Below are 23,442 nucleotides of genomic sequence, written 5' to 3' on the forward strand. Positions count from 1 at the left end.
GTCTTATTGCTGCCAGAGTAGCTGTCTTTACCCCCATCAGTTCAACTGGTAGTAGGTCAAGTATAGTGTCTAGGGCATCACTAGGCGTAGTGCGTAGACTGCCTGTCATACAGACTTCCGCCATGCGCTGCATCTTCCTGAACTTTTCCCTGCATGAGGAGTTGTCTAGGGCGGGCCACCAGACAACAACACCATAGAATAGAATTGGTCTGATGATCGCCGTGTATAACCATCTGACCATCTTCGGGGACATTCCCCATTTCAGGCCTACCGCCTTGCGGCAGGTATAGAGTGCTATTGCCGCTTTCTTAGTCCTTTCAGCGGTGTTCAACTTCCAGTCCAGTTTCCTGTCTAGTGTGATACCTAGGTACTTCGCACTATCACTAAGAGCTAGTGTTTCTCCTAGGAGCTTCGGAAGTCTTAAGTTAGGTATTTTGTACTTCCTGGTGAACAGCACGAGCTCTGTCTTGGATGGGTTGACTCCCAGCCCGTTCTTTTGCGCCCAGGCCGACAGAACTTCGAGCTTCCCTGTCATTAGGTCGCATAGCGTCTGTGGGAATTTCCCCACGAAGGCAATAGCAACATCGTCCGCGTACGCAATGATCTTACATCCGCCACCCTCTAAGGAACGTAGTAGGCTGTTAACCGCCACCTTCCAGAGTAGTGGTGAGAGTACACCTCCTTGTGGGGTGCCCCTCTTGACGTATCTTCGAATAGTCGAACCTCCAAGTGTAGCCTCGACACTCCTGTTAACCAGGATCTGCCGTATTAGGTGAGTTGATCGATTGTCTATTCCAAGTCCCGTCAGTGCGTCGATTATTGAGCACGGTAGGATGTTATTGAAGGCCCCTTCTATGTCTAGAAAAGCCACAAGTGCGTATTCCTTAAAATTAATCGCTCGTTCGGCGATCATAGTGATATCGTGCAGGGCTGTTTCTGTTGATCTGCCCCTTTTGTAGGCATGCTGAGAGCATGAGATGTCTTACTTAAGAGTCTTTCCATCGTCTTAAGGAGAAAGGAAGACAGACTTATAGGTCTGAAGTCCTTGGGGGTGCAGTGGGATTGTTTCCCCGCCTTGGGTATGAATACAACCTTCGTGCACAGCCATGCCTTTGGTATCATACCAGTAGTGAAGACTGTGCTGAAGATTTTCTTAATCCATTTCCTTAGGTTAATACCGGCTCTGGATAACTGAGCTGGTAGAATACCGTCCGGTCCCGGAGATTTGAAGGGTTTAAAACTGTCCATTGCCCATTTCAGGTTTCTGTCACTAAGTAGGTAGTTGAGCGAGCCCTGATGACCCTGGCTACGCATCACCTGGGTTGTTCCTTCCGAAGAGCAACCCGGGAAATGTGCGTTGATAAGGGTCTCCAGGGTTTCCAGGCTTGAGGTTGTCCAGCACCCCTCCGTGTTCTTAATGTAACCTGCGATGGGGGCTGTAGTAGAGAGAATCTTTCTTAGGCGGGCGGCCTCTGATGTCTCCTGAATGTTGGTGCAGAAATTGGCCCAGGCAACCCTCTTTGCCTTGCGCAATTCTTTTTTATATTGCCTAAGTTCAGCTTTATAGGTTTCCCACGCCTCGTCAGTGTTGGTACGGTGCGCGTGGTTGAAGGCCCTACGTGCATTTTTTTTGTAAGGGGCTAAAGACGAGGTCCACCACGGGGGCTTCTTCGATCTGTTGCTACCTATCCTTTTTTTGGGGCAGGCCTTGTGGTAAGCTTTTGCACTAGTCGCAGTAAGCTTGTCTACCATGGCGTTAAGCCCCTCATAGGTCTCGATGGTCTCCGAAGGCGGTTCGCCTAAGGATCTATCTAGTATATTTTTGTAGAGCTCCCAGTTTGCCTTCCTAGGATTTCGTACTGCTTGCTTGGTGAAGTTTTCAAAATTTACTACTATCTCAATATAGCGATGGTCTGAAAATGAGTGTTTGTCAAGGACTCTCCAGCTGGTGATTGCATCAGCCAGGGAGTGCGAGAATAGTGTGACATCAAGAACCTCCCTTCTGTTCTTGACTACGAAAGTGGGTTCTGAACCTCTGTTACCCACTAAAAGCTTAGAGCTGAGGATAAAATCGAAGATTGACTCACCCCTCTCGTTTGTGTCAGTGCTTCCCCACTGACTGTGATGAGCGTTGGCATCGCATCCTATTATTAGGTCGATGTCCTTCCTTTCGCTGTCTTCCACAAGCCGCCTGAGTAGCGAATGGGGTGGAGGTCCTAGGTGGTCGTGACCCATATATGCCGAGCATATTCTTAGATGGCCGTCTGGGCCCTCTATCGATGCGGCTACGTGATCTTCATTGCTGAAATTTGGTAGCAAGAAGGTATTAAGGCTTTTCTTTGCGAGTATGCATGCTCGCTTTTTACCTGTTACATCGGCTGTGTACAGCCTGAAGTCCGACGCCCCCAGACCGAGAATCCTGGGCCACGTCAGCTCCATCCTCTGCAAGATGGAGCAGGAGGGCGGCGGATGCCACCTTACTGTGATGGAGGTTTATCTGCAGGAATGTCAGGGACATCCTTTAGATTCTCCACCACAGTAACCTCCGCCTCGGTGTCGGAGCCCAGCAAAGAGTCCTCCTCCATACCGACGCCTCCAAGAGCCCTCGCCAGGTCACTCTCCTCTGAGGTGTACCCTTCCAGAATGTCCTCCTCCACATCCGACATTCCTTCTGGGCGGACCTCTTCGGTCGGCTCCCCCGAGTCTAGCTCCTGTGCGTCCATCTCCAAGTCGATGCCTCCAGGTTTACTCTTCGCATCCGACTTGTAGATCCTCACCGCAACGTGCTCGAACCCGTATTTGATACGGCTACCGGCACCCTCCAGGATCTTCGCAGTCTCCTCATTAAGAGTGAGGACAACCTGCCTTCTCAGTCCCACTGCTTCCTCCACCTTGGCGACCCTCCAGTCCGCCGTAGGGAGTGTGGGATTGCAGATTTTAAGCATGGCCAGAATGGTGTCAGGGTCCGCCGGCTTCTCTGTCAGCCATACGCGGGCCCTCGGTTTGCTGGGGATCTTGTCCCAGTCCACCGCCTCCAATCTGGCTCCTGGGTAAACCTCCTCAAGCGACGCTATCATTCGCTTGTAGAGGCTTACAGACCTCGCATCTTGGCACGCTATCACCTTGATGCTACCCTGGTACCACCCTGCATCTTCGCAGTCCGGTGGGGGTCCTCCGCTCTTGAGCATCTCCTCCATGAAGCGCCCATGCAGCTCATTCACTACCTTACGCCAAAGTTCCTTGGGGATCAGGCCATCTTTGGAGCCATTATCAATGACCCCAATGATGGTCCTGCCCTTGGTAACTTCGGCGAAGGATCTGCTACTCTGTGTCTGCACCTTCTTCTTCTTAGCTAGGGGCGCTCCACCGTCGGTCGACCTCTGCCTTTTCGCACTCTGTGCACTCTCCTTGGCAGAGTCGCCTACTCCTGTCGGCTTTTTTGGGTCCAATCTGGCTCCCGCTCTTGCTGGCTGAAAGTCAGGCAGGATTTCCCTCGCCCACTTTATAATTTCGGCCTGATCGGGATTGGACTCCGCCGATGGGTCTGCCCTCATTAGGATGAAGGCCGCTCTCCTCCTATCTTTATAGGAGCCCTTCCGCTGCAGGGGGCCAGCAGTCGTCGGACCGGGGCCTTCCTTAGGGTTGCCGCCGGTGCGAAAGGAGCTCGATTCAGGGATCTTACCCCCCACACCGTTCGGTGGTCCCATAGTGAGCCCCGTTTTGGGGGTCGGTGCCTTGGCATCTCCCCCTACACCGGCGCCGCTCGCCTCCGGATGTTGTCCCTCAGTGGGGAGCTTCGCCATCCCAGCATCTCTTTGGCCTCTATCTGCCTTGGAGATTGACGGATCCGAGATCCCATTTCCGGACTTTCTTAGGGAGTTCCGTTCTCCACTGTTTGTTTTTTTTGTTATATTGTTATTGTTCATTTTTGGACCCACGAGTAGGCGGGAAGGGGTTCGTCCATCATGACATAGCCCGCTTGTCATGATAAGCCTGGTTAAAACTGAGGGGTCGGCCGGTCCCCCAGAGTCCGCATATTAACGTCCGTGCATCCCCCGGACATGCATCCCTCGGCATATGCTGTTCCACCTTGGATTGGGGTGATTTGAGGAAGGGAGTTTTCTTCTCCCCGCCCGACTACAATTAGCCAGCATCCTCGGCAGAGACATGACCTAACCGGGACCTGTTACCAGCCGCCCTCACGTGGAGAGTATAGTCGCACTACCATCGGTGTACACAGTTACGGCACATGAGCTCATTAGTTTCTCCCCCTGTTGTACCCGATTGGCTGACGGCTGCTTAGAACTAATGAAAAACAAGAAAGGTAAGCTAACTTCGGACGGAGCCGAAGCTTATATACCCTTGCAGTTGAGTCGCAGTCCGCTAAGTGGCGCCACGCATTATTAGATATATAGCGGATCGTATATAGTTGGCCGATCCTTATGAAAGTTATGTCATTTCCGACCAATCAGTTATATGGCAGCTCTAGGATATAGTCGACCGATCCCGGCCGTTCCGACTTATGTACTGCCTGCAAAGGAAAGAAGGATGTGTGCAAAGTTTCAACTCGATAGCTTTAAAACTGAGAGACTAGTTTGCGTAGAAACTGACAGACGGACAGACGGACATGCTCATATCGACTCATAACGCGACGAACTTCGTTAGAGCGAGTCGCCACTTCGCGGCACTGCGGCACCAGATCGAGAGCGAAGCGGACGAGCTGCGGCAATATGCATCAAAAAAAGGATGCGTATTTGCGTTCATACCGCCGCGGGCTCCGCACATGGGCGGACTATGGGAGGCAGGTGTGAAGTCTGCAAAGCACCTACTCCTACGAGCGGTGGGCAGCGCGCAGAGGAGCTGCAGACTGTCCTCGTTGGAGTCGAGGCCGTCCTGAACTCGAGGCCCCTGGGCGCCCTCAGTCAGGACACAAGCGACGGCGAAGCGCTGACTCCCGGGCACCTGTTGACAGGCGGGCCGCTCATCGCCCCACCAGCACCGCGGACCCCGGACCAGCAGGGTCTAACGTGCTTGCGGCGATGGCGGCTTGTCTCGTCAATCAAGCAAACGTTTTGGCAGCGTTGGTCCCGGGAGTACGTCTTGGGCCTACAGTCGCGGTCGAAGTGGCAGCGGGAGCAGGAGGACGCCAGGAAGGGCGATCTGGTCCTGGTCGCCGAGGACAACCAGCCGCCCCAGCAGTGGATCACCGCCAAGGTCGTCGAGACTCACGCCGGCGCGGACGGAAGGGTCAGGGTCGCCGACGTCAGGACGATTAGAGGAGCAGTGTTCAGGAGAGCAGTCCACAAGCTGGAAAGGTTGCCAGTAGTTGAAGCCTAAGGAAGGCCTTCAACGGGGCCGGTGTATAATTAATGTAGATAATTAAGTGGAATGTATGAAGTCTGTAACGGTTTGGCACATGTCCTGAAGGTACTTCGATCTACTAACAGGCTCCAGCCGTGCTCAGGGAAAGTGGGAGTGGTTCTTGTACCTTCAGTATGGACATGGTCGTCACGCGAATCGTCGTAGATCGAATAGGAAGGGTCCTGGGAGAAGGATTCCTAAATAGCATTGAGTTGGGGGTGAAGAAAAAAAAAGAAAATTCCTTGGCTAAGATGTTTGAGGTGGCTAACTGTTATTTAACTGCATGGGTGGCGAGATTACTTCCGGTGCCCAAACAAAAGGTCTAATATAAATTCATTTTAGTTAACGTTATAATTCAGGAAAATCTCTTATAAAATAAATTAACATAAGGTGGTTTTCAATAACCATAAAAGATATTTTCGATGACAATTGATATTAATGTGGCGGTATTTACAACAATTCAATAGTAAAGATAATAATAATTAAAGATACTTAAAGTTAATTAAAGATAATTAAAGATAATAATTCAGGTTTGGGGCTTAACAAGTAATTTTTTTTTTTAAATGGGATTGCTTAGAAATAATAATTCAAGACTTTTCAGAAAATTATATAAAGATATATATATAAGATATATATATATATAAGATATATAAAAATTGATAATTATGGATGGTTTTTTTCTTCTTTTTAATTTGGTAAATTATAGGATTTGAAAATTGAAATTTTAAATTTGAATTTCGAAGTTTAAATGGTATTCGAAATTGCTGGATTTTTGTCCTCCCTCGCGGGGATATTTAATAGTTGTAGTTACGTGATATTTGTAATTTTTTTTATATAAAAAAAATACATAAAAAAAATCCAAGACTCCACAGGCAGAGGGGTTGATGTTGCCGGCGGAATTTCGGCGACGGGTCGTAAAATAATCCCTGAAGCTTGGTGGTGATGCTGGTGCTTATGATGGATGCCGAGGTTGGGCCAGGTGGTGCCTCCAAAACCACGGGCATCGAGGGTCATCCAGCAACAAAAATCCGCTTAACGGGAAAATAAACACTAAGCCAATGCAGGGAATGGCAAGGAGCTCAATATTTTCTCACCTCTATTCTTATAAAAAAATCACACACTAATTTTCTCCTCCACGAGTTTAAGTCACTGGTTTAATATTTTAATCCACAGATGCACAGGTCTGCCCGCAGCGAGATTCAGAATAAAAGTGAAATCAGGTGGCAGACAGGAAATGCATCTTTTGTGATTGTCACTTTTGACAGGTGCTTACGTGGGTGGGTGAATTCCCAAAAAGGGGAGCAGCTGTGGTGGGGGGGTGAATGTCAATTGGGGTCAGCTGAGCCTATCGATATTTTTAATTAGCTGCATTGGGTTCAAGAGGTAAATAAGACCATATGTTTTTTGTTTACTATTTTTGTTTTCTTTTTTTTTTCTAAAAAAATTTTTAAATTACTTTTTTTTTTGTTTTGTTTTGGCTTTGAACCAGCGAGCGACCCCCACATCACAGGTTTTATTTTGGTATTCATGCCTAAATAAAAGCTGAAAAAGGTCGGCGAGTTGGAATTAGGCCTTCCAGATATCCTTAGCATGAAAATTGCCTAGCTCCTTCCCCTTAAGGTCTTCCAATCTATAAATGGCAGAGCCAACTTTCTGTTTTATCCTGGCTTTGATGCCGATTGGCCCCAATTTAGCATTAAAATTCGAGGCCAAATTACTAAGCTGAAAATTTCGTTTAATAACCTCTTCCCCTACTTCAAACGATTTTGGTCTTGCTCTCAGATCGTACGTCCTTCTATTTTTCGAGAATGCCCTTTTCAAGTATTTCCCAATATCATCACGAATGTTTGTAAATTCGTCTTCTCTTTCTATATGTCCTGCTCCACTATTTAACAGATCTAACTTCCTAAGCAACGTGTAATCCTTTCCATGCGTTATCATGTACTGACCAAACACAATACGGTAAGGATCCGCTCCGACTGATTGATGTATGGAGTTTCTCAACGCGCAGTTTATACTGGGCAGGATGATATCCCACTCTCTCTGATTATGACGTACATAGGTTCGGAGCGCTGCGTTAATGGAGCGATTAACTCGTTCGGCGGCATTAGCTTGAGGGGCGTACGATGCAGTGCAGATATGCTTAATACCATACTTAGTAAGAAATGCTGCAAACTCATGACTTTTGAATTGCGATCCATTGTCACTTACAATGGATTCGGGAACTCCGAAACACGCAAAGATCTCATCCCTTAAGAAGTCGATAATGATCTGGGACGAAAACTTCCGAACAGGCTTTAGAAAAGTTAACTTGGAAAAGTGATCAAGAATGATGAAAATACCTATATTGCCCTTTTTCGATCGTGGAAAAGGCCCTATAAAATCAATTTACAATCTTTGAAAAGGTCGTTCACTGATGATCTGGCTTCCCATAGGTGGTCTTTGGCTATGATTTGGATACTTTGACGTCCTACACAATTCACATTTTGCAATATATTGCCGAACGTCTGAAGCCAATCCTGGCCAAAAGAAATTTCGTCGGATACGTTCCAAACATTTGGCTACGCCCCCATGTGCCGAAGAAGGCTGATCATGACTAGAGCGGATAACATCCTCTCGCAGGGCGGTTGGAACGTACAATTTCCAAACCTCATCTCTATTTCCAGTTGTGGAAAAGCAATTTCGATGGTAAAGAAAATTGTCGATAACCTGGAAATCGGGTAATCCGGCTTCTATAAACTTGTCTTTTAGTGCCGTGTATTCTTCGGATTGAAAGGCACTTGACGTTAAGTCAATTGTTGGTGAAAGCTCTACCTCAATAGCATTTACCGCATCCGGTTCTTCAAAAGAACGAGAAAGCGCATCGAGAACTATATTCTGCGATCCCTTTCGATGTTCAATTTGAAAGGTGTATCGTTGTAATTTGAGTGCCCATCGGGCCAATCTACCACTAAGATCGGTCTGTTTCATTAACCATCGTAAACATGATCCGTAACGATTTTGAAAGGATGCCCTTCGATGTACATTCGAAACTTCAAAACTGCCAAAACAACAGCCAAACACTCTATTTCGGTTACGGTATAATTACGCTGAGCCTTGTTTAATTTCTTTGACATGTAGGCAATTGGTCTTTCTACGTTGTTGTCATCTAACTGAGCGAGCACCGCTCCCACTCCATGAAAAGATGCGTCACATTGGACAATGAAAGGCTTTTCATAGTTGGGGTGCATTAATAGAGGTGCTGAACATAGTCTCCTTTTTATTTCTTCAAATGCGGATTGAGCTTGCTCATTCCATTTGAACGCCTTCTTTCCTAAGAGCTCCGTTAGTGGAAATATTACGGTGGAGTATTGGGATAAGAACCGCTGGTACCAACCAGTCATTCCCAAACACCGCCTTAGCTGTTTCTGAGTACTGGGAACGGGAAATTCGGCTACTGCTCTAACCTTCTCAGTGTTGGTTTGCAACGTTCCTTCTCCTACTATGAAACCCAAGTACTGTACTTGTTTCAAGCCAAATTGACTTTTCGCGACATTTATGGTCAACCCCGCCTTTCGAAGTTGGACAGCTACTTCGGCTAAGTGTTTCAGATGATCCTCAAATGTTGAAGATAGAACTAATAAATCGTCAAGGTAAACTAGAACATGAGATTTCATATTATATGGAATCACCATATCCATTAGTCGACAGAGAGTCTGCGGCGCATTGGACAATCCAAATGGCATACGTTTGAATTGATACAACGGTCGATTGGGGACTGTGAACGCTGTTTTCGCCCTTGATTGCGAATCTAACTCGATTTGCCAAAAGGCATCTTTGAGATCAATTTTCGAAATACAGTGCACGTGTGGCAATCGACTCAACAACCCTTCTAAAATAGGCATCGGATAAGCATCTTTTATGGTGACTGAATTTAGTTTCCTTGCGTCTAGACAGAATCGAACCTTGTTTGGTTTTACCAACAGCGTTACTGGTGATGACCACGCTGATGAAGGTGCTTCTTCAATTACATCTTGTGCGATCATTCTATCAATTTCTTCACATAAAAGTTTTTCCCTGGCAGGGGATAAAGGATAAAATCTCTGTTTGATAGGTTTGGCCTCCCCTGTGTCGATAGAATGTTCTACTAGAGAAGTTTTCCCTAACCCGTCTACCTCAAAGGACGGAAAAGAATTTATTACCGATTTTAAACGACGCTTCTCCGAAGGAGAAAGATGAATTTGGTCTATTTCCGTTTCGCCTTCCGTTTGATTTATCTCACTTATATTTCCCACTAAAGATAAGGAAATTCCGAATTTCTTCCAGAAATCCATGCCGCAAATAACATCCTGATTTATTGACGGTACTATTAGAAACTCTATGCTGTCATGCTTGGTGTTAAAAGTCAATGATACGGTGATCACTCCAGCGATATTCTGCATTTGCCCATCGGCGGTTTTTACCATCCCCTTTCGGGACTCAAAATTATTTTTCTCCGCCAGTATGCGTTTCGCTAAAGCACCACCTATTACACTTTTGTTGGCTCCGCTATCCAGCAGAGCTAAATATGGTTGACCTAATATTTGTATTTGTGAAAATGGACGAATGTCGTTATGCTTGTGTAAGAGTGATGAAATTACGACTTTCTTTAGCTCCCGAACATTTCTAAAATAATTTTGAATGCGCTCAGCGCTACGACTTTTAACTCATGAGGCTGTTAAACTGTCCTTATTTTCACCGTCCGATAGTGGTTTGTCTAAACGTCTATGATAGGGAGTAAATTTGATAGGGTCTACGTTAAGGTTGTCTTCATCGAGTTCTGATTTGATTGGTTCCGAGATTTGAAAAGGATATTCGCTTAATGGTTTTGGCGAATATCCCCAGATCGGTTTTCCGACCCGGGATGACATTTCGAACAATTGGGCTTATAGGTGTTAATCGACCCACACCCATAACAAAATAAGCGACGAGTTTTTAAACAATCTTGATAACGATGTCCTATTTCGTCACAGTTCCAACATTTGATTTTGTCCGTCGAACGAATGGCACAAACTTCATTTGATTCCTGGTCGCCATCAAAATCTTCCTCCGTCTGGTTAATGAATTGAATTTCGTTAAGCGAAGGTCGAGTATTTGTTCGCGGGACGGCTCTATTACGAAATCCTTTGAAGAACTCTTCATGCCTGTGGCATTCAGTGCGCAACGCCGCCAAGGTTGGTGTTGGAACATGCAACAACTCGTGTTTCAATTCCGCCCTAAGATTATGTCGGACCTCTTCCGTTATTTCGGAGTCAGACAACGGATCTCTTAACGCGTCCGCGATCCCTAGCATCGAATCTAGGAATTCATCAAAGGTTTCGGTGTTTCCCTGCTTCCGACGTCGTAGAGATTCTTTGATATCGCAATCTGATCGTTGATCCTGATATCTTTCCTTTAGTCGGTCACACAAACAAAACCAATTTGTGAGATCGGGAGACCGATGTACTCGCCAATAAAACTTCAATGCCGGACCCGTAAATAATAAGTTTGCAAATTGAAACAGCAAATCATAATTTCCATCTAGACACTGAGTGGTTAAAATATTCACTCGATATATAAAATCCTCGATAGGGATTTCCCCATTGGATCCGCTAAATTTGAGGTTCCAGTTTGAAATTACGCTAGATACTCTATCTGGTCTGTCTACTGAGTGATTGCTTAAACGATTTCTTGACGGGACGTTTTCTCGGAAATTATCGCGAGGTGGGTTACCCCTAGACACAAAACTGGGTACCTCATTATCCCATTCGAGTGGAATTTCGCCCCGTGATCCTCTACGACTTGGACCCAAATTTAAATTTGCCATGGTGGCACTAATTTGATTAGAGATTGACGCTGCCAAGCTCGACATCTGATTTTCTAAGGCCCCTGCTATTATTTGGTGTACCCGCTCTTCTGAGACGCCGTTGCCAGCCGAAGAACTTCGCGTATGGTTCGCCCTTTCGGGATTCTGCATGGTATTCCGAGTTACCCTGGGAATGGTGGTGGCAACTCGATTATTACGAGAGCCCTGCCTGGTCTGAGGCCGTGTACGCGGAATGGTGCCTGTACGCGGACTATTGCCAGTCGATGGCTCTACCTCGATCAACTGTCGGGCTTCACCTGCTTCAGGATTTCCTAACTCGCTTCTACTACATGCCCTTCTGCAGAGTGGACAAGTGGCGTTGGTTTCAAGCCAAGTTGTGAGACACCTCAAATGGAATTAATGCCTACATGCGGTTATAGTCCATTCTGCTTCCTCATTAGCTTCATTGCAAATGGTGCAAATATGAGATTCCCTAGGCTGTGACAATGCAGGGATATTTTCAAGACTTCGTCTAACCGCCATGATATTGAATGATTATTATAATTGTTACTTTTAATTTGCCTAATAATTTCAGTGGGGTAATGGATGTTTTGTTACGTAAAGAAATTTTATATGTATGGGTACTGTTGATCAATAAAGGTGAATTATCAATTTTCGTTATCAAATTATTGTTTATAAATTTGAATTGGGACTTATCCTTCAGAACTCTCGCCATTAGTTAAAAGCCTATTTATTTTATTTTATTCTTCCTAGCCAAGGAACTAAAATTATTTATTTAATTTCAAATGTCGTATTTGGAGAGGGAAAAGCTCCGTTCGTCCAAAGCTTGTACCATCTCAATCCAAAAAAATGACCAAAAGATTCTAATAAAATTTAAATGAATTTCTTCCTTGAAGAGTAATCCGCTTCCAACTTGCGAAAACAAAAAAAAATCTCAATTCAAGTAGAAATATAAAAATAAAACCGGAATGAAAAATTACTACTGGAGTTTCGCTTGTTTTTGAAGAGGAACAGACTCCATACTTGCGAAGCCTGAGCAATCTCAATCAAAAAAAAACAAAATCTCCACAAAAAAAATACTACAGAAGTTTGTTTGATTAACTTCCTTAAAGAGGGACACACTCCCAGCTTAGGAGCATGAACAATCTCAATTAAAAAAACCTAATCAAACAAAAAAAAGAAATTAAAGAATTGACTTTGAATGAAGAGGAAAAAAAACAAAAAAAAATACTATTCGGGGTAACAAAAGGTTAAAGGAAATCGGGCATTGCAACTTTATATTTTCGAATATCCTTAAAGGATAATTAAAGCCGCGTCGTTGCCCCACGTTGGGCGCCATAATTGTGTAACGGTTTGGGCACATGTCCTGAAGGTACTTCGATCTACTAACAGGCTCCAGCCGTGCTCAGGGAAAGTGGGAGTGGTTCTTGTACCTTCAGTATGGACATGGTCGTCACACGAATCGTTGTAGATCGAATAGGATGGATCCTGGGAGAAGGATTCCTAAATAGCATTGTGTTGGGGGTGAAGAAAAAAAGAAAATTCCTTGGCTAAGATGTTTGAGGTGGCTAACTGTTATTTAACTGCATGGGTGGCGAGATTACTTCCGGTGCCCAAACAAAAGGTCTAATATAAATTCATTTTAGTTAACGTTATAATTCAGGAAAATCTCTTATAAAATAAATTAACATAAGGTGGTTTTCATTAACCATAAAAAGATATTTTCGATGATAATTAATATTAATGTGGCGGTATTTAGAACAATTCAATAGTAAAGATAATAATAATTAAAGATACTTAAAGTTAATTAAAGATAATTAAAGATAATTAAAGATAATAATTCGGTTTTGGGGCTTAACAAGTAATTTTTTTTTTTTAAATGGGATTGCTTAGAAATAATAATTCAAGACTTTTCAGAAAATGATATAAAAATTGATAATTATGGATTTTTAGGTTTTCCTTTTTTTTTTTCTTCTTTTTCATTTGGTGAATTATAGGATTTGAAAATTGAAATTTTGAAATTGAATTTCGAAGTTTAAATGGTATTCGAAATTGCTGGATTTTTTGTCCTCTCTCGCGGGGATATTTATTAGTTGTAGTTACGTGATATTTGTAATTTTTTTATATAAAAAAAATACATAAAAAAAATCCAAGACTCCACAGGCAGAGGGGTTGATGTTGCCGGCGGAATTTCGGCGACGGGTCGTAAAAATAATCCCTGAAGCTTGGTGGTGATGCTGGTGCTTATGATGGATGCCGGGGTTGGGCCAGGTGGTGCCTCCAAATCCACGGGCATCGAGGGTCATCCAGCGACAAAAATCCGCTAAACGTGAAAATATACACTATGCCAATGCAGGGAATGGCATGGAGCTTAATATTTTCTCACCTCTATTCTTATAAAAATCACACACTAATTTTCTCCTCCACGAGGTTAAGTCACTGGTTTAATATTTTAATCCACAGATGCACAGGTCTGCCCGCAGCGAGATTCAGAATAAAAGTGAAATCAGGTGGCAGACAGGAAATGCATCTTTTGGGATTGTCACTTTTTGACAGGTGCTTACGTGGGTGGGTGAATTCCCAAAAAGGGGAGCAGCTGTGGTGGGGGGTGAATGTCAATTGGGGTCAGCTGAGCCTATCGATATTTTTAATTAGCTGCATTGCGTTCAAGGGGTAAATAAGACCATATGTTTTTTGTTTACTATTTTTTGTTTTCTTTTTTTTTCCCAAAAAATTTTCAAATTACTTTTATTTTTTTTATTTTTTTTTTGCTTTGAACCAACGAGTGACCCCCACAATCTGGTGGCCGATACTCCTGCCCAGCACACGTCAATCAGCCTCAAAGAGAGGAAATACATTGAAAATAGCTTGGGCAACACCCTCAGCAACAAGAAGGTGAGTTCGTCAGAGTAAATTTTATCTTAAAAGCTTTTCTAATAATTATTTATTACAGAAATGGCCTCCATACAAGGAATTGGTTCTTTCGCTGTCCTTCTGGTCCCTGTTATTCCTCCATTGAACCTGGGCTTCAATCTCTCCTCCGCCGGTTTCCTCTCAAGCTTGCCACATGTGGCACGTCTGCTCTGCGCCTTTGGATTCGGAGCAGTGGCGGATTGGATTCGTAGCCGGGCTGGTTGACGGTCACTAAAATGCGCAAGGCCTTCTGCTCACCATGTAAGTTTATTTATTTAGAAAACTTTATTTTTATTCTTTTGGGGCATTATAAAGAATAATAACAATAACTGTAACATTACTAATGTTACTAACAGTACAGGAGTAAGATGTCAAAAAACTGAAAATCTACAAAGCAACCTTTGAACTTTTTCAGAAAATGGCGCTGAAGATTCTCGTCCTTCAGAAATTATACTTTTGGTCTTTGGTTATTTTCTTATTTTTTTTTTTAATTTTTTGTGTCAGTCTTTTTTTTATAACTCGTGGATCTTATCATGATCTCTATTAGCTCGGCCTCCCACTAAGAGCATTTTTATTTTTTTATTATAATTATTTATTGTTTAATTTCTTGTGCCATGGATCTCTTCTTCGAACTCATCACTCAAGGTATCTCCGATGATCTTCCTTTTTTGGCTCATATTTATATTTTTTTTGTAATATTATTATTTTTTTTCCTTCCTGGATAGCTCACATCTTGCCAGGTGTTATGCTTATTATTCTAGCTTACTTCCGACGAGATCCTTTCTTTTGTGTGGCCATTATGACCATTTCGCTGGGATTCAACGGAGCTGCCACTGCCTCCAACTTGGCCAACTCCCAGGACTTGGCACCTAACTATGCGGGTACTCTATATGGAATCATTAACTGCATTGGAACCACGCCAGGAATCTTCTCGCCCTTGATTGTGGCAGCCTTTACATAAGAAGAGGTTTGTCAGCAGGATTCACCGTTAGAACACAATCGATCAGTGGCATTGGGTCTTCATCATTGGAGCTGCTGCCTACATATTGCCCGCCCTCTTTTTCTGGGTCTTTGGCTCTGGCAAGATCCAGAAGTGGAACGAAGTGGAGACTACAGAGTCGCGAGAGGATATTGTCAACACAAAGTTGTAGATTGTGTCCTGGCAGTCACCTGTGATGTTTTATGTTTAGTATTATGCCATAACTATGAAGTGCGCTTGTTTTTGGAGAGACCTATTAAAGCTTTAGCTTTGTATTAATTATTAACAAATATAATTTGTTGTTATTTAGCGCACTTGGGCTGTGAATTACTGGCAAAACCAGTTGATCTAAGATTGGCACAACGACCTTAGCCTGGCTGGGGGGTTTTTTATTGCAGAAGTTAATTGCGTTCTCCATTCAGACAAAAAATTTGAACTAAATAGTCAAACGCTAATCGATGTGAGGACATGCAATAAAGCGCAGCTTTTGATGGTTAATTAACATTCTCTTTTAAGCGATTAGTGCGTCAATAAACAAATTATATAATGCTTTAATGCGTAAGCTATAAAATATAACAGTATAAAATAAAAAGCTGTGGCATTAGAAAAGTTTATTTTTAAAACCATTATAAAAATTATATATATAAACCGCTATACAAACGCAAATTATGGATAACAGTACACTATAATCCGAATGTATTAATCGAGTGTAGTGAGGGTCAATGCATCGATATATGCGATCATCGAAATATCGATTGTGTTTGTCCCACCTCTAGCCTGCGGGCACCGCTTCCCTTGGGTTGTATATTTTAATTTGTTTAACTAATTTTAGTCCAGTACGCAAAATAACGTGGCGGCGGTTTTAGCAACTCTAGCACAATTACCATAAATAGCGCACAAAATGGCCGAGGTTGAAGCCGTGCAGATTATTGCCGATTCACTGAAGCAACCATTTTGTCCAAAAATTCTACATTGCACTTTTCTGCATTTGTGGATTATTTGTATTTTTTGAGATATGGCATTCCTCTCGACTACATGGGGGACGATTGTGAGGGCCGTGGAGGTGATGAGAACAATGGTAGCTTATCTTATAAAGTGGAAGGCACCTTTATAAGGTTTACTTTATTTTTATTCTTTTGGGGCATTATTCAAGTGTTTTAGAGAATAATAACACTAACTGTAACATTACTAATGTTACTAACAGTACAGGAGTAAGATATCAAAAAACTGAAAATCAACAAAGCAACCTTTGAACTTTTTCAGAGAATGGCTCTGAGATTTTCGTATAAATAGTGGCTTTCAAGCAAACAACATCTATTTTTTTTCTTCATATTTATTTTTCATTTTATTTTATTTGAACTGAAAATAAGAAATTGTCAAGTTCTGGGCCTCGGTTATACGAGGATTCGGTTGTTTTCTTATTTTCTCGTTTTTTTTTTTTTTTAATTATTGTTACTTCCATCCCTTGGATCCTATCATGATCTCTATCAGCTCCACGCCCCTCACTGCTTTTCTTATTATTTGTTTTTAAGTTTATTTTAATTATTATTTAAAATTAAAAAATACTTGGCCTATCATCAAAGGCGTCTTCAGATTCACGTCATTCAGACATGGTATTTGTGGTCTGACCTCTAATTTTCTTGTTTAATTTTTCTTATTTGTTATTTCGGTGTTATTATACCTTACTTCCAAACTTCGGGCTGAAGATTCTCGTCCTTCAGAAATTATACTTTTGGTCTCATATCTTATTTTCTTATTTTTTTTTTCATCGAACAAATCTTTTTTCCATCGCCCAACACTTGGCTTCACGAATTCATCAAACATATTTCTAATGCAACTCTCGTCCATCACCAATCACATGGCTTCACGAATTCATCAAACATATTTCTAAAGACACTCTCGTCCATCACATGGCTTCACGAATTCATCAAATACATTTATAAAGCAACTCTCGTCCATCGCCAATCACATGGCTTCACGAACACTTTCTTTTTCAACAGACTTTTCCAACTGATATTGTTCATTGTAATTTACATCAAGCTCTTCTGGAATTTGCACTACCGGTAACTTTCGCAAACTTTCGTGTGGATACTTGTAACGCCTATTGTTCTGTGTAGACTTTAAAACGTATCGGTCTCCGTCCAATACCTCGACCACCAAAAAGGGTCCTCTGAACTTAGGATCTAATTTAGTTTGCTGTCTCTCGCTGTTTTTAAGCAGCACAAAGTCCCCCACACAGAACCTTATTACTTTAGCCTTATTTTTATCAAATTTTATCTTCTCATATCTAGCGGCGTCCTCCATGTTCTTAGTGGCCAACTCCCTTGATTTAATCTTGTCAATTTCATCTTCGGTATCACTAATAGGTATCAACCCAATAGGTCGCCCAACTTTACCAATCAAAAGTTCTAAAGGACTACACTTAGTGCTACGATTAACTGTACAGTTAAGAGCTAACTGTACATCCCCTAGTGCGTCCTGCCACGGTCTAGAGCTTGTCTCAACAGCCGTCAAAAGATTCTTCAGTGTACTCATGACCCTTTCAACTTGACCGTTGGCTCGACTTGCGCCCGTTCCAATTAGATGTAATGGTTTTTTTTGGCTAGAACAAAATTGCACAAACTTTGTGCCCGTGATCGGCAATTAAACGTGTTGGTACGCCAAAAATGGCAATCGAAGATTTCATTGCGTTTATACAAGTATTAGCATCCAGGGAAAAGGAATGATATAGGATGCTAATAAGGAATGCCTTTTTTTTGAATTGGGTGTGATTCCATTTGAGGTTTTCCTGACGTACTCTTAGACACTCTGCATGTAATGCAGTTTTCCACGAATCTTCGAACGTATTTTACCATACCAGAAAACCAGTAATGATAATACACTTCATCAAGTGTTTTCTCCCAACCTAAATGCATGATAGACTCATGCACCTGATTTGTAAATGACCAGCGAAAAGTACGAGGAACTACAGGTAAACAACGAGTTCTTGAATTCCCTTGAATCTTTCTATACAAAACATTTGATCTAATTTCATAAGTGGCAACTAATGCTAATGGTAAATCGTCATTCTTCAACTTAGTTAAGATTTCTGATATTTCTGGATCCTTTTGTTGTTCTACCAGTATCCAGTTCTCCGATATTTCTATTAAGTCAATTCGTTTTTCTTCTACTTTATTTGGTATTGACTTATTTTTTTGACACCTAGATAAAAAGTCAACGTGTGCCATACGTTTTCCTCCCTGTATTCAATTTCGAATTCAAATGTTTGTAGGAACTCCCACCATCGATAAATCCTAGGTGACAACTCGACTTTATTTTGAGAAGATTTGATTGAGTTGCAGTCAGTAAAAATTACGAATTTTCTCCCATGTAGATAGTGACGAAAATGTTTCACGGCATTCACAACGGCCAACGTTTCCAATTCATATGATGTATATCTGGACTCGCAGGGGCTAGTTGCTCTGCTAAAGTATTCAACCACATGGGGTTTAAAGTTTATGCGGTGCAAAAGGATGGCACCATACCCGATAGAGCTGGCGTCGGTATGCAGTTCTATGGGAAATTGAGGGTCAAAAATAATCAAAACAGGCTTATTTGTTAACACACTTATGATTTTACTGCGAATTTGTTCATGTTGTGTTTTCCAATCAAATCTAATCTTTTCAGATGTGAGAAAATATAAAGGCTTCATCAGTTGAGAAAACCCTAGAATGAATTGACGAAAATAAGACGCTAGCCCAATGAACTGTCTTAAAGAAGCAACTGACTTTGGTGGAGGCAACGCCACTAGTGATTCTATTTTGTTAGAATTTAAACGTATCTCCCCCGCTTCTATCTCATAGCCCAGGTAGCGCACTGAAGTTCTCAAGAAAAAACACTTTGAAATGTTAAAAGTGAATCCTGCCTTCACTAAAACATCTAATACAAGTTTCAAACGTTCATACGCTTCTTCCTTCGTTTCTGAAACAATTAATATGTCATCCATATAAACAATTACAAACGAATGAGCAAGACTGCCGAGTGCCTTTAATACAGATCTCTGAAACACTGAAGGTGCCCGCTAGCTATGTCAAGAGAAGTGAAATATTTAGCTCCCCTAAGTACGCGGAACGGTGCCTGTACGCGGACTATTGCCAGACGATGGCACTACCTCGATCAACTGTCGGGCCTCACCTGTTTCAGGATTCTCTAATTCGCTTTTACTACATGCTCTTCTGCAGAGTGGACAAGTGGCGTTGGTTTCAAGCCAAGTTGTGAGACACCTCAAATGGAATTGATGCCTACATGCGGTTATAGTCCATTCTGCTTCCTCATTAGCTTCATTGCAAATGGTGCAAATATGAGATTCCCTAGCCTGTGACAATGCAGGGATATTTTCAAGACTTCGTCTAACCGCCATGATATTGAATGATTATTATAATTGTTACTTTAAATTTGCCTAATAATTTTAGTGGGGTAATGGATGTTTTGTTACGTAAAGAAATTATTCCGTTCGTCCAAAGCTTGTACCATCTCAATCCAAAAATGACCAAAAGATTCTAATAAAATTTAAATGAATTTCTTCCTTGAAGAGTAATCCGCTTCCAGCTTGCGAAAACAAAAAAATCTCAATTCAAGTCGAAATATAAAAATAAAACCGGAATGAAAAATTACTACTGGAGTTTCGCTTGTTTTTGAAGAGGAACAGACTCCATACTTGCGAAGCCTGAGCAATCTCAATCAAAAAAACAAAATCTCCACACAAAAAAAAATACTATAGAAATTTGTTTGATTAACTTCCTTGAAGAGGGACACACTCCCAGCTTAGGAGCATGAACAATCTCAATTAAAAAAACCTAATCAAACAAAAAAAAGAAATTAAAGAATTGACTTTGAATGAAGAGGAAAAAAAACAAAAAAAAATACTATTCGGGGTAAGAAAAGGTTAAAGGAAATCGGGCATTGCAACTTTATATTTTCGAATATCCTTAAAGGATAATTAAAGCCGCGTCGTTGCCCCATGTTGGGCGCCATAATTCTGTAACGGTTTGGCACATGTCCTGAAGGTACTTCGATCTACTAACAGGCTCCAGCCGTGCTCAGGGAAAGTGGGAGTGGTTCTTGTACCTTCAGTATGGACATGGTCGTCACGCGAATCGTCGTAGATCGAATAGGAAGGGTCCTGGGAGAAGGATTCCTAAATAGCATTGTGTTGGGGGTGAAGAAAAAAAAAGAAAATTCCTTGGCTAAGATGTTTGAGGTGACTAACTGTTATTTAACTGCATGGGTGGCGAGATTACTTCCGGTGCCCAAACAAAAGGTCTAATATAAATTCATTTTAGTTAACGTTATAATTCAGGAAAATCTCTTATAAAATAAATTAACATAAGGTGGTTTTCATTAACCATAAAAGATATTTTCGATGACAATTGATATTAATGTGGCGGTATTTACAACAATTCAATAGTAAAGATAATAATAATTAAAGATACTTAAAGTTAATTAAAGATAATTAAAGATAATAATTCAGGTTTGGGGCTTAACAAGTAATTTTTTTTTTTTAATGGGATTGCTTAGAAATAATAATTCAAGACTTTTCAGAAAATGATATAAAAATTGATAATTATGGATGGTTTTTTTCTTCTTTTTAATTTGGTAAATTATAGGATTTGAAAATTGAAATTTTAAATTTGAATTTCGAAGTTTAAATGGTATTCGAAATTGCTGGATTTTTGTCCTCTCTCGCGGGGATATTTAATAGTTGTAGTTACGTGATATTTGTAATTTTTTTATATAAAAAAATACATAAAAAAAATCCAAGACTCCACAGGCAGAGGGGTTGATGTTGCCGGCGGAATTTCGGCGACGGGTCGTAAAAATAATCCCTGAAGCTTGGTGGTGATGCTGGTGCTTATGATGGATGCCGAGGTTGGGCCAGGTGGTGCCTCCAAATCCACGGGCATCGAGGGTCATCCAGCAACAAAAATCCGCTAAACGGGAAAATAAACACTAAGCCAATGCAGGGAATGGCAAGGAGCTCAATATTTTCTCACCTCTATTCTTATAAAAAAATCACACACTAATTTTCTCCTCCACGAGGTTAAGTCACTGGTTTAATAATTTAATCCACAGATGCACAGGTCTGCCCGCAGCGAGATTCAGAATAAAAGTGAAATCAGGTGGCAGACAGGAAATGCATCTTTTGTGATTGTCACTTTTGACAGGTGCTTACGTGGGTGGGTGAATTCCCAAAAAGGGGAGCAGCTGTGGTGGGGGGGTGAATGTCAATTGGGGTCAGCTGAGCCTATCGATATTTTTAATTAGCTGCATTGGGTTCAAGAGGTAAATAAGACCATATGTTTTTTGTTTACTATTTTTGTTTTCTTTTTTTTTTTTTTCCTAAAAAATTTTTAAATTACTTTTTTTTGTTTTGTTTTGGCTTTGAACCAACGAGCGACCCCCACAAGTCTAGTATAAGTTAGTTTAGGGCGCAGCGGGAGCTCAAGTAAAGCTCTCACTTGCGCTCTCCCATGAATTCGCCCCTCTTCGCCGCACTAGATAAGCTAGGCTTAAGTTTTTGTTGATATGAATATATAATCGAATTTAAAACGTTGAAAAGAGTGCACGCATTTTTCGTTTTCGTTCGTTTTCTTTTGCAATAATTTAATTCTACAGCCACCTCCTTTTTGCCTTTCACCCACCTTTTTGCCTGAGATAAACTAATCTCAATTAACAGGTGGTTAAACATGATTTTCGTCAATTAAATTTGAGTTTTTAATCTCATATTTTTAAAGAGTCATGGCTATCTACAATTTCCTTAAAGCTTTACTAAACAAGCTGAACCTGCAATAGATTCGTTTTGAACATGGAAACAGTTTTAGATAGCCGCAACGGCTCTCTCGCTACCTCTGCCTGTCTCCCTTACTCCTTCACTTAAGCGTGGATCACTACATGAGACCTTTGTAGCTTTTTCACTTCTCTTTTTGGCAAGGTGCGTTTGATGCTGGATCGAGCGGAGTGGGGGGGTTAATAGACAGCGGTTACATTCTTACACTATTTGAAATACATGACTAAAACTAGGAATTCAATAAATTTATATTCTAACACTACGTTGGGGACAGATTAGGCGGATTAAGGGTCACAAATTCCACTATTTAAAAACAGATTTTTGGGTTGTTTTTTCTTAACTCAGCTTAATCCAAAAAAAATTGTTGTTTGTCGCCGATAATCTCTCGCGGCGAGGCAGAACTCCCTGCACCCGCACCAGGGACCACTTCACTCCCGGGCTCACGCCGACTCCGTTGCCTTAAAATCGCGAACTGATCCATTCCTGGAGCTTGGCTTCTTCGCCTAGGGGTCCTGACTTTGGGAGCGGTGTTCTGTCCAACCTAGGCAAAGTACGCGAAATTAAAATCCTCCTCTCTTATATTACCTCAGCTAACTTCCGCACGATTACCTGCCGAGACTGCGCCCACCACACAAATTATTATTACTTTGCACTAGGTTAGAACTTTATAATTTTTCTTTTTTTTTTTAATTTCAACTGCTTTACAACTTGTCTTAGTACACTAGTTTTTTTTTCCTTTGGTTCTTAGACCTTTTTTACCTTTTGCTTGGGTTTAAGTTTTCTTGGGTTTAGGTCAAGGTACCTTTCTGGACGGTGTCCCGATGGGAAAAAAAAGGGCTTTCAGCCGAGAGCTACTAGGAACGAGTTTACCCGGTTCTAAATTTCTCCATCCATTTCTCTCGCTGGGGAGCAGCGCTGCCACTAAAAACTAGCCCGTTTCTTTGCGACAGTTTGACACTAAGTCGCTCCAAAACCTCCTATCAAAACAATTTTACAATTTGCTACAAGCCTTTTACAGATACTCATGGCAGCTGAGCAGTCAGAGTTGCTTGTCCAGCCTTAGATGGAGCCGGTGAAGTTGGAATCTCATCGCAGTTTTGTTTCCAAGCCAAAGAAGAAGCGCCTCCGCAAGGTGCTTAGCGAGAAGGAGAAATATTACAGACACCGTCACCACTTCGAGCAGCGGATCTGCGCAGTGGTGGCTAGTGTGATAGGTCATATATTACCCAGTGTGGATGTGAAGCCGCTGTTTGACTTTGGCAGCGAAATGGCTACCGAGATGCCATCGCCCAGCTGCATTGACAGCAAGGACTAAGACGACGACAACGGAGTGTGTCGGGTGCGCTGCTGAGGACGGCGTCCGGAGCTACAAGGTGGGCAGTCAACAAATTGTGCCTGCTGCCCCTTCAAGATGCTGTTGAAAGCTCATCTTCCAACGAAAGAAAGAAGCTAGTTTGGCCGGCAATAATTTATTGAGTTCTTGAAGTACCTTTCTTTTATATTTATGTTCGCGTTGGCCGCTCTGTTCTCGTTGCCCGC

General features: G+C 42.1%; 1 long non-coding RNA gene and 1 pseudogene across 1 annotated transcript; one reads left to right on the forward strand and one right to left on the reverse strand.

Annotated features, from left to right (window-relative positions):
• Positions 1–11,417: 11,417 nt before the first annotated feature.
• Positions 11,418–15,357, forward strand: LOC6505505 (annotated as a pseudogene).
• Positions 15,358–20,785: 5,428 nt separating this feature from the next.
• On the reverse strand, positions 20,786–21,459 carry LOC116655352. The gene is made up of 2 exons (XR_004310468.2): positions 21,110–21,459; positions 20,786–21,046 (listed from the first exon to the last, which is right to left on the reverse strand). It is a non-coding gene; the product is annotated as an uncharacterized LOC116655352 (long non-coding RNA).
• Between the last annotated feature and the right edge of the window lie 1,983 nt (positions 21,460–23,442).

This window comes from Drosophila ananassae (assembly GCF_017639315.1).
Source record: "Drosophila ananassae strain 14024-0371.13 chromosome Y unlocalized genomic scaffold, ASM1763931v2 tig00000101, whole genome shotgun sequence".
Classification (NCBI taxonomy): domain Eukaryota; kingdom Metazoa; phylum Arthropoda; class Insecta; order Diptera; family Drosophilidae; genus Drosophila; species Drosophila ananassae.